We start from the raw sequence: 13,123 nt of genomic DNA on the forward strand, positions 1-13,123 counted from the left end.
TTGCTTCATCTGCAAATGTTTTCTCCCATTCTGAGGGTTGTCTTTTCATCTTGTTTATGGTTTCCTGTGCTGTGCAAAAGCTTTTAAGTTTAATTAGGTTCCATTTGTTTATTTTTGTTTTTATTTTCATTACTCTAGGAGGTGGATCTAAAAAGATCTTGCTGCGATTTATGTCAGAGTGTTCTGCCTATGTTTTCCTCTAAGAGTTTTATAGTATCCGGCCTTACATTTAGGTCTTTAGTCCATTTTGAGTTTATTTTTGTGTATGATGTTAGAGAGTGTTCTCATTTCATTCTTTACATGTAGCTGTCCAGTTTTCCCAGCACCACTTATTGAAGAGACTGTCTTTTCTCACTTATATATTCTTTCCTCCTTTGTCACAGATTAGGTGACCATAGGTGCATGGGTTTATCTGTGGACTTTCTATCCTGTTCCATTGATCTATATTTCTGTTTTTGTGCCAGTATCATACTGTTTTTGATTTGAGTATGTTTTAACTTATATGTGGAATGTAAAAAATAAAACAAATGAACAAATTAACTAATACAGACTCAAAGATAGAACGAATGAGTGGTTACCAGAGAGGAGAGAGGGGTGGTGCTGGGAGTCCAAAATGCGTAAAGGGGATTAAGAGGTACAGACTACTAGGTATAAAATATATAAGTTACAAGGATGTAACGTACAGTGCAGGGAATATAGCCTATATTTTATAATAACTTTTTATGGAACATAATCTACAAAAATATCAAGTTGCTATGTTTTATACCTGAAACTAATATAATAGTGTTAAATCAAATATACTTCAATTTAAAAAATGATCTTTTAAAATGCTGAGCAGACAAAAACCACATTTACAGGCTAGGTAGACCAGCAGGCTGCACCTTATCCATTGTGTACTGGCGTGTCTATTATTTACCAAAGATTGAATCAAAACATGAATGTGCACAAAAGGAAAAACCATTAAGAGAAAACTGTGGTACTCTATGTAACAGAGATGGCTAGCTGATTATCAGATTTGTCTTTCTTTCACTTCTTCCCTTTTCACTCATTTATTCTTTTTTTTCATCTATCCAATATTTGCTCATTCTCTCTTAGGTGTCAAGGTCAGCAGCTGGTGAAAGAAAAAAAATCATAAAATCAAAAAAATTACAGCTACTTAACATGTGCTAGTTAAGGTACATACCAGAGTACTGCATGCTCTCATAGTAGGCAAATGTTGACTCTCCCCAGAGAGGTCAGGAAGCCTCAGTGGATTGAGTGGGCACTTGCCGGTTTTGCTGGCTCATCATCCATTCCTCTTTTTATTTATGACATTGCTTCAATTTTAGTTTGAGAAATATATTAGTCTGGATAGGTTAAAATAAAAGCAACCTCAAAAATATACCTCTTGTTCATGCTACATGTTCTGTACCAGATAAAGAGGGCTTCACTGACCCACAAGCACTCAGCAACCAAGGTTCCACCTCTTTCAGCTACACCATCAGGAACACATGGCAGATATAGCTAGAGGGCCTTGCAGTGGCCCTTCTTTGCCTTCCCTTAGGCATGATAGCTTAGACATGTCACTTCCTCTCATGTCTCATTGGCTCATAAGACATGAATGAGCTACATGTTCTTATTTAACTTCAAGGAGGCTTAGAAATGTGAGAGGACACATGGAACCATCACCCCTTGTCACTGCATGCAGTCTTGGTGGGACTGTCCATCCAGATGACCCACCAGCCCCTGGTTGAGACATGGGAAAGTTACCCAAGTTGGGAAATCATATAATTGCTTTCTTTGAGTCTTGAATCTCAAATGGAGTCTCACAGAGTCCAGAAACAGAAGATAATCTGTTTCATTTGGGATACACCAGTCATCCCAGCAATCCATTGGATATATTTCATGGTACTTATGATAGATATTGGAGAATCATAAACACAGTGGTGGTAACTGAACCCATAGACATAGATGAGGTGTGTAGGATGAAAAAAGAATAAGACCAAAGAATGGACCCTTGGTGGAGCAGATGAAAGCAAACAACAAAAATTCAACAGAAGAGGATGGGAATGGGCCAGAAAGCTAGAAACCAAAAATGAGAACATTTTGAGCAGCTGTAAAGTCTAGTGGAAAGGAACCAGGAGAGGGGAGTGGTTGCAGAAGCAGTAGAAGATAACGGATTTTAGAAGTTCTGTGTAGGTTAGAAGCAAAAGGGATTTGGCCTAGAGTGGAGACATTTCCATAGAAAGATATTTTTGCATTCCTGGGTGGAGGAATGAGTTTATCTAGGAAAAATGACTCAACTATGGAAGAGAAAGCCATTCTCCTTCCTTTGGGGCAGGAGGAAAATGGGGCAGATAGTTGTGAGTGAAGATGACTGTCAGTGAAGAAGGATATTTGCTGAGGGTTCTATTGTTTTCTCTTTGGTTTTCTTTTCCTCTCTAATGGCTGCCCTTTATTACTGTTAGGGGATAAGTAGACTGTCTTTGTAAACCATTGTGAGGCAGGAATTAATGTTGTAGATCTACATCCCCAAGACCATTCTTTCATAACTTCTCCCTTTTTCTTCCCAGTGTCATATCCAAGTCCTCACTGCAATTCTCTGCCCGAGAGTTTATCTGCCCCTCATCTCTATAAGATACACACTCTATACTATTGCAAATTAATGCCTTTAAAATATAATTTCAGTTATATGACCATCACCACATATACACAGGCAAGCACACACACTCACACACATATACATATACACAGAGACTTAAGGAATGAGACTTAACTCATTCCCTACTAAATTGAATACTTGAAGATCTACCACCTTGTGTCCCCAAAATATCTATCTTCTTTCCTAGATACAGCCTATGCCCCAACTAAAATAAACAATCCATATTCCCCAAACTCACCCTGTCTTCTGACTTCCATACCTCTGCTCCTTTTATTTCTTCTACCAGAAATGCCTCCTGTCCATCCCTACCTTCTTATTTGTGTTCATTTTTTCAATATCAGGGCCTTTGATGGGATGGGAGGAGGGCCATTTGCCTTAGAGCTTTACATGCACAAAAAACCCTCAAATTTACCCTCAATGATGGTCAAATAGAGAGAGATGTTATATTTCTTGGTGGTGAATGCCTTAATTTCTTATATGTGAATGTTTCAAATACACCTCCATTCTCTAACAACCCTATTTGTCATTTCTTTATTAATTTATTAGGTGCGACAAAAAAATGAAAGTACCTTGGGTCCCATTAGAATCCTGAGAGTGCCTGTTCAAGCTTAATAATAACAGTAACTATAATAATTATAAATGGTTAAGAGCTAACATTTATTATCGAGTGCTTACTGTGTGCAGGCACTGTTCTGGGTACTTTATATTTTACCTAATCCTTTAAAAACAGTCTCATGAAATAGGTGTTATTATCATGTAAATATTACAAGGAAGAAAACTGAGGTTTACTGAGCACGGGTAATTTGGTGAAGGTCACACAATTTTCACACCACCTATGTTTCAAGTTGTGCTTTTAAAAAATTCTGGTAAATAAGAAGTGCTCTCTCTTCTTTGAAAGCCCCCAACAGCAAATGTTCATATTTTTATGATTCTCTTTACATTGCATGATAATTTTGTTGAAAATATAATTAATCTCTACAGTAGTGTGATTGCTTCTTCAAATTAAGACTTCAGGCTAAATGGATTCTTTGTAACCCCAGTGCCAACACTGAGCCTTGCACACAGTAGAACTTCACTATGTCCACTGTGTTATATTTTGGCATTATAGTTACCTGATCACACCAGCTTTTAAACAAATTCAGCATTTATGCAGGAAAGGAAAATGCAGGTCGATGTTAGTATAATTACCAGTATAGTAAATCAATAAGTACTGAAAGCATTAGCGCCATAAAGAATATGGGGCCAGTAATGATAAGTCATAGAGAAAAATCTTATGTTTTTTCTTGCAGACATTTTCTCCCATTCTTTCTTCTTCTTTTCCACCTACATTTAATTAGCCTGTCTTTTGTTCTTTTTCCTTTAACATTAAACCTTTAAGCCCTTGCTGGGTGATGAAAATAACATGTAAAAACACCCTTGCCATCTGTGTTTTTGGTTCTAAAGGGAGAGAAATAAACCCTCAAATATGTGAATCAAATGGTAATCTGTTAGAAATAACGAAACTAGTTACATATTCTTGTGTAGAATATATGCCATATGATTCTTTATTCTCTGCTCACTTTCTGTAATTTCATTCATTTTATGTCTTCTTAGAAATCCTACATTCTTTTCTTTCTTTTCCTCTTGCTACCTGGATCTCTTTCTTACCTTTCTTATTTTCCCTCTGCCTATCTTATTTTGTAATATAATTCAGGATTTCCTGTGAAAATCCAAAGAGCTTAATGAAGAAAATTTAAAAATAGAATTACCTGTATGATTTGCAAATACATTTTACGTTTTGCCAAGATAAAACAAGGTACTGAGATGTATTTTATTCTCTCTTTGGCAGTTAGACCCTGATGTAGACATTATACAGTGCATCTTTTAGTTACATATTTCCAAATTTAAATCTAAATATTCAGAAGCATCTCAGTGAATGAGTCCTTGATAATTTGGTCACAGTAATTGTCATTTTGACATGAGTTACTTATTTGTTTTCTTCTTGGTGATACCTGGCTATTGCTTTTTTTTTTTTTTAAGTCTTTATTGAATTTTGTTACAATATTGCTTCTGTTTTATGTTTTTGGTTTTTTTGGTCATGAGGCACGTGGGAGCTTAGCTTCCCAACTGGGGCTGAAACCCGCAACCCCTGCATTGGAAGATGAAGTCTTAACCACTGGGCCGCTATAGGGAAGTCCCAGGCCATTGCTTTTCTATTCATGGCTTAACATTGGATATCCACATGTTCTTAGATTCCAGCACTCACTCCCTATGTATATATTTTTCCTATTTATAGGCTTTGAGGTAGCCAAAGTTTTGTTTGTATTATTGTTTGATACATTAAAAATAATAACTAAACTCCATTGAACTTGCTCATTTTGTAGATTAATAAGATATCTCTCTTGTAGAGCCCTGGGTCACACAGACCATAAATAAGCAAAATCATAAATTAATAGGAGTAAAAGATTTCTGGTTCCCATTAGAGCCTGAATATAATTTGACTTAGAATTCTTTTGCCTTTTGACACAACTTTTCATGAGGTACTAATGAGAAATTTGGCCCCAAACCTGTACATCTAACTCACTACCCTCTAGAATCTGGTTATACTTTGGGATGCAGTCAGATGTTCTCAAACTTCAGTGTGTGAGGATGGGACTTATAAGTAACACTCCAGAAACTCCATGTAACACTGCATAATTTATCAGTAATTTCACGTGCATTATCTCCTATCTCATTTCAAAGAAAGTATCAAGAATGGTCCACCTTTTTATAAAAGTGTGGTGAAAGGAAACTGTTGGGGAGAAACCCAAATTAGAACATAAAGGAGTTAGGCACTGTTACCAAAATTTTACCTAGATCTTAAGGAAGAAGGCCCCTATTTTCACATATACATATATATTTAATATGTGCTCATTTTTAAGTCAAAATATAGAGATAATTAGTAACTCTCAGGTAAGATTAGTGTCAGGCTGCTTATAACAAACAAAAACAAAATCTAGAATAATCATGACATAAGCAAGATGTAAGTTTATTTCCCTCAGCAGCCTTAGACTAAAACAGCAGCTCCTCCAAATCGTTTAGAACCCCTGATTCACTATCCTTATACACAGCCTTCATCCTCATTGCAAAATGTGGCTGCTTGATCCCCGGTCATCATATCAGAGCTCCAAGCAGTAGAAGGAAGGAAGAGAAGACAAGCAAGCCCTCTCCTGTCTGAGGAGATTTCGAGAATACCTCATACAACATTTCTACATGCATTTCAGTGACCAAATCCTAAATACATGGCCGCCCTGGTTGCAAGAGAGGCATGGAAATGTGGTATTTTAGCTGGATGGAAATGAACCTACAGAGGTGAAAGGGAGGAGCAGAGGTGGGTTAGGCAGCCAGCAGTCTCTAGCAGGGAGGGAGAGAAGCATGGAGGCAGGCAAGAAGCAGAGCAGAAAAGACAGCTGCCAGCTCAAGTTCCTCACTACCCCAGGGGTTAATTTCTACCAGCCGTTAAGTCTTCCGTGAATAAGAGTTGAAAATTCAACTCACTGGTCATTTATAAAACCATCTGAGAACAACGTAGCACAACTGAACATTGATGATTGGCTTTTGGCAGTAGTAGTAGCAGTAGTAGGAGTAGTATTAATAGTAGTAGTTGTAATAATGCTACTTCTTCAGGTACTCAATATATATTCCTGGATATATAAATATATATCCATTAGAAAGGATAATGAAAGTAAGCTTCTATTTCAATAAACATATACTTTTATTCTATATGCTTTTCTGACTTTTCCAACAGGTATTTATAATTCACTGTACTTCAGATAAACTGATGGATATTTGTACTCTGAGTAACTGGGTTGAAGCAGCTTCCCAAAGGCCAAAGGAGTCAGTATAGCTTGTGGCTAAGAAGATGAAATTTGAAGTTAGGATTAAACCTAGGCTCTACCACTGAAGAACTGTATGTGACCTTCCCCTTCAATGATTTATTGTCTAAGCCTTAGTTTCCTAAATTATAACACAGAGATAACAGAAAGCAAAAATATTTAACTTGAAGGGCTGTGATGAGGAGTAAATAATACATAAAATACATAGGGTTCAAAAAATGTTCATAACAAAAAACTTTTTTTCAAGATCTTCTCAACGAAGTACTAAAGAGTAACCAGAGATTTTTTTTTTTTTTTTTTTTGGCGGTACGTGGGCCTCCCACTGTTGTGGCCTCTCCCGTTGCGGAGCACAGGCTCTGGACGCGCAGGCTCAGCGGCCATGGCTCACGGGCCCAGCCGCTCCGCGGCATGTGGGATCTTCCCGGACCGGGGCACGAACCCGCGTCCCCTGCATCGGCAGGCGGACTCTCAACCACTGCGCCACCAGGGAAGCCCCAAGGGATTATTTTTTTAAACAGAATAATTCCAAGGGCAAGATGTCCCTGAGCACTTTGGCAGTATACATAGGGTTTACAAAGAAACATAAAGATAAATACGTGTAGTTAGGCAAAAGATGCCTCATCGGATAATACCACTGAGCAAAAAATAAGGATATTTGTTCCCTATAGCTGGTAATAATGAATGCTTTTTAAAACACCAGAAAATTAATTATCTAAACTAAGAATGGTTCCAAAATATCAAGGAGTTCCTTTTAATTTCTGAATATGGTATAATTAAATAATGCTAGCAAGTTTTATTACTTGGAAACCCAATTTCTCTATTAGTAGCATCAGAACTAAGTAGCAGAGAAACTTAGAGTCTGGGCTTTCATGGTACATTTTCTTTGATCATTTCCCAAATACAGTATAAGAGAAAATCCTTTTTTCTATTGAGATGTAATTGACATACAAGATTGTGTAGGTTTAAAGGTGTACAATGTCTTGATTTGATACATTTGTATATTACAATACAACTACCATCATAGTGTTAGCTCTATAGTGTTGAGCACCTCTATCTTGTCATATTCTTTCTTTTTAGCCATGAGAACAAGTAAGATCTATTCTCTTCGCAGCTTTGAAGTCTGTAATGCAGCCCTGTTGCCTGTAATCACCGTGCTGTATCTCAGATCTCCAGGAGTTATTTATGTACTCATTGCAAGTTTGTACCCTTGAATAACATCTCCCCAGTTCCCCGCCTGCCACCTACCCCCACCAGCCCCTGGTAACCACCATTCTACCCTCTGTTCTTACTAGTTCTGCTTTTTCCGACCACATGTTAGTGAGATTATATAGTATTTGTCTTTTTCTGCGAATACTTTTAATGAATTAGCTCTTATCATTCTGAGCTCAGAGATCTTCGTTTTGTTTTTTATTTGCCTGGCTTGAATAATGATACTCTCTTTATTGCCACTCATTTTATGACATATTTGGGCATTTACTTTTTCCAAAGAAGTGTTTTCAAACCCTTGGTAATAGGGTAAACGTCTGTTTCACAATCAAAGTTGTGAGCAGGTATTTCAAGCTGTGTAGCACTACTTCTGTGTCTCTGAGGGGAATGTGGGCCCCTCGACCTTCCTCAGCAATTGTCTAGGTTTCTCCACTTCTTCCTGTCCCTTATAGGCAAGCTGTCCCCTTTTCTTTTCTTCAGCGTCTTCTTTTCTTTCTGCCATAGACAGCTCCAATTACTGCCTGCTACAGATAGCATCCAGAAACACAGAGTGATTGAATAGCTAATGAATATATTTTTATATCCATTCACTTAAACACACACACTTACTTAAAACCTACTGTGACATGCTAGATATTCAGAAATAAAAGTCACTGGCCTCAAGGATTTCACAGTTTTGCAGTCAGCAGACACATGAAGTATTTTAAGGGCTCTGATAAACACAGGCTAGCATGCAAGACTGATCCTGTAGAAGGAGTTTCTGAGCTACCCGTGGGGCAAAAAGCCTTTCAAAGAAAGATGACACATCTAATCTCATTTATTTGTGTGTTTCATTAGTCTGACTAGATTGTAAGTTCGTTGAAGTCTGGAGAAATGTCTTGTTCATCTTTTTTTTTTTTTTTTTAAATCTTCTGCTCTGCTAAGAATGTTAGGCTCATATGTTTGCTTTGTTGAATAAAGGAATTTACTCTGACTTGCTGATGCTGGCACATCCCTAACTACCAGTGGTTTCTTTGGTTAGTCCAAAGGGCAAATGGTAACTTTTTAATATGAGCCATTTACATCTCAGTATGAATGAGTTCGTTAAATATCTTCCTTGGAGTCGGCAGATACACATAGCAAACAACGTGTGGAGTAGAAAGCAATCTTGAAGACTCTCAGAACCTGGGGATGTTATTTATTCTCAAGAAGGGAAGGAAGTGCAGAAAGTGAAGGCTGGGGGTTCTGGAAGATTAACTTTGCCCAAAGAATTCCTACTGTGTCTAAAACAAAGCTTCTGCCTCAGAAGGTCCTTACCCTAAGTTTCAGCACTGAGTACAGACTACCAGCATATGGAACAATCTGCACTGAAATTTTTCTTTTGAGACATGAAGGGTTTAACACTGACTTAACCCTGAGAAGGGACCTCAAATTCTGAAGATTCAGGCATAAATGATAACATAATAAATGCTGTAGTAATCACGTTATAAATGATTAGAGACTACTCTTTAATCAGAAAGATATGAGGTGGTTATGAAAATATCAAATAATTAACTGAATTTTCCTAATCATGATCACCTCTCAAATTAATAAGAAAAAGGATATCAGTGTCCCTTTCTATTTTTTAAAACATGAGGTTATTTAGGAGTGATGATAAAATACTGATTGTTTTGTTTGAAAACAATTAGATTAAAATCTTGTTTGAAGTTTCTCATTTTACCCAGTTGACATTTTAATGTACAAATATAATTACAGACTCTTCAAGAATGCTTAATTTTTGCCTTGATATATAGGTTAGCAATTGTGTGTTTGAAAGAGAATCATAAAATGTAAAACTTTATGTTTAATCACCAGTGTCAAAAATTATTAGGTAATAACCACTGAAGAAGAGGATGTGTGAAAGATACAAAGGCCCATATTTAAGACATAATTTTCTAATAGTTTCTCTGATTTTAAGATGTCATGGCGTCATATGAAGGTTAACAGGTCAGATACCAAATGGACTGTTTAAAAAATGTTAAGCTATCAATTTGCACTCATAAAAGGGTTAAGATTACTGGAAGTTACCGTCCTCTTTGTCTATCATCTAGGTACATTGCTGGCTAGAGAGACAATAAACTCTGGCTCTCCTGAGTGTCCAACTGGTGAAACAAAAGTAGATCAAAATAGTTCCTCAAAGGAAGACTGCCCCCCCAAAGTGAGGACAGAATACAATCCCATCACATATTGTCAAACTAGAATTTTAACACTAGAAAATATTGTTTGAAGATGTGCTTCATTAATCCTCGTGCCCCTGTCTCCTCCTCTCTGTAACCTAAACCTCAGACCTCTTTTTCCTACTACAAGACTAAGCAGGAGCCCAGGGTACCACCCTTGCTGAGGTTGCGTCAGGGAAAGAGAACAGTTTTTTGACAAGACTGATTCTTTTTTAAATTGTACTTTTTACTGTTGAAAACTCTGGCTAAGAGTGTGTTTAAAATCCATTATGATTGTAAATATGATTTACTTCATTCAGCCTGTGTCTAAATGCCGAGAAACAAAACTTGGAGTAGAAATAAATAAGAATAAAGGAATTATTTCTGTTTCCTAACAGTCTAACTGGATTCTCCCAACAAAATATGACACCTAATTTTTATTTGAAGGCAAGATGGGTGTTAGGAAGAGTTTTGAGAGACGTGCTCCTTGCAAGAGCGTCCTAGAGTGAATGATTTTATTAAGTTAAATTTTTTTTTCAAGTATGTGAGCCCTCTGAAATTTTTTTAACGTGGTATAAAATTTCTAAGAATTTAGGATGAGCAGCGTTAAGGCATCACAGTGAATGAGAGTAATTTTACACATCATGCTCACCTCCAATCATTGGACCCAGACCTCACATTCATTTTGGGTCATGTTATGATAAAGGTTATGTCTGGAGAGTGTCAAAATAGCCAGATGCAAATGAGAAAAGCCAGTCAGTCAGGCTGCTTTGTTTATCAGCTACCAAACTCCTCCTGTTTTGAGGCACCCAGCTGATTATCTGAACCGATGACATTGCATCTGGATGTTTAGCATTGTGTAGCCACAAGGAAAGGCAAAGTGCTAAGTTTTACGGCTGTTAGGGTAACACCCTTTTTTTCTTCTTACGTGTCATAGAAATAATCTTCTTTTACAGGATATTTTTTTCTCAAATTATACAATTGATGCTGCAGGCCCAGAAAGTCAGAATCCTGTTACACCCAAGAGGGCAGGGCACTGTGGAAGTGAGGATTCCATTGGAGGGCAGGGGAGGATGATGGAAGTCAAAGTTTATTAGGAATTCTCATATTTAAGCTAATCTGATAGACATGACAGATCTGAGGGGAAATTGAAAAATACATTAAGAATAACTTTTTAGAAAACAATGTAAGTGAAAATAATGCTTATTTATTTATGCTGGAGGTGGGGCACAAGAAATCAGAGTATATTACTCGGAGCTGCAGCAACAATAAGCAATATGATTTAACCAGAAAACTACAATAAAATTTAAAATATATCTATCATATATGTGTATGAAGGTCCATTCATTGACATTGATCTACACTGTTGCATCTTTGAAAATATTGATGACTTCCTATGAAAGCTAATGTTTATTTTAAAAGACATTTAAAATAACGGGAGTATCTCTATTCTCTGAAAATACGTGTATTTCTGTGGCAGCTTTACAGTTTTGGCATTTAGTAGAAAAGCGTGGCACAGTTTCTTCTGAGCTTTGCCTTGTGATTTTCTCCGTGTATGTGAGTCATTGTCTGCCTCACTTTCTCCACCTGTAAGGTAGAAACAAATCCTCTTCTTTTCGCAGCCCAAAGTCCTCTTATTCTTTCCACTCTGACAGACACTGTGAAATGTATTAAAATCTGAGAACTGTTCTGAGTTACAGTAAATGGAAATCATGAGACTTTTACTGTAAAACATCACACAAGAAAAAAAATTATCTTTGTTTAGAATGAAATTATCAGATTTAAGACAGATAACTTCTACTATAATATCTTATTCACAGTGTAGCAGATTTGATCATCAACAAAATTTTCTAATTAATGTGAATTCATGAAGGATTCTTAGGACTTGGAGCATATCCACTGAAAGGGCATTATAAAGGAAAACACCTTAAAAAACACAGAAAACATTAAACCTGTTTAACTTAATAGGGAAAAAAGTGCTAAGTATATGAAAATAAAATTCTACTGACACAAATAACTTTTTAAGTACAAGATGTCTTGTCCTTAGGAAAATATATTAATTATTTGCCCTTCTTCAATATAGTCTCTTTAGAATAAGGATGAGAATTTCATTTATTTAATAGATGTAAGTTAAATAATCAAAGGCTCAGCATTAAATTCACATCTGTGGGTGAGGAGTAAAAGAATAAAAGTATTCTCCCTGCCATCAATAATTTATATGTTTATGAGGGCAGGATTACTACATTTTAAGGCATGAGACTTGGCTTGAATTAAGGACCCAGCTCCAGTGTGTTTGTTATGTGGTGGGGGGAAGGGGGAGGAGGGGGAGGGTTCCCACACCAACAAGCAATTCTCAGACACCAGCTGGGTGTCCTATAATTCAATTCAATTAGACACTGTCTACCCAAAGATAGCATCAGATCCACAGGTTAAGGGACCAGTCCTACAAGACTGCCCCCAACCCATACAACTGTCAACACCAGTCCCAAGTCCAGGTTGTCACCTATGATTCTGACCAGCTGACCAGCTATAGATTGAAGGTTCCCACAGCCCCTTTCTTGGGTTCAGTTGATTTGCTAGAGCAAATCACAGACCTCAAAGAAACATTTTACATACTAGATTCCTTTTTTATTATAAAAGGGTATAACTAAAGAACAGCCAGGTGAAAGAAATGCATAAGGCAGTGTATGGGGCAAGAATATGGAGCGTTCATGCTGTCTCTGGGTGCGCAAGTCTCCTAGCACCTCCACGTGTTCATCAGCCCATAAGCTCTCCATATCCTGTCCTCTCAGGTTTTTATGGAGGCGTGAAAACAGAGGCATGATTGATTAACTCATTGGCCATTGGAAATCCAACCATCAGCCCCTCTCCCTTCCCAGAAGAGGTGGGGGGAGGGAGGGGTGAAAGTCTCTAATCACCTGGTTGGTTGTCCTGGTTACCAGCTCCCATCCTTAGGGGTGGTCCAAAAGTCACCTCATTAACACAACAAAAGATACCTTAATAGCTCTCATCACTTGGGAAATTACAAGGGTTTTAGGAGCTCTGTGCCAGGAATGCGGTTGAAGACCAAATACATATTTCTTATTATAAATCACAATACTATACCACCCACCTATTCACCAATTAAGGGCACCTTATCCATGTTAGCGGTGTGTCTTCCATGTTCCCGAGGCAGCCTAGAGAGTGTTATTATCGCCATAATTTCTATTAATGTATAGCAAATTCGTGTTCATAGATAGTTATGTCAT

This window comes from Mesoplodon densirostris, chromosome 10 (assembly GCF_025265405.1).
Source record: "Mesoplodon densirostris isolate mMesDen1 chromosome 10, mMesDen1 primary haplotype, whole genome shotgun sequence".
Lineage (NCBI taxonomy): Eukaryota > Metazoa > Chordata > Mammalia > Artiodactyla > Ziphiidae > Mesoplodon > Mesoplodon densirostris.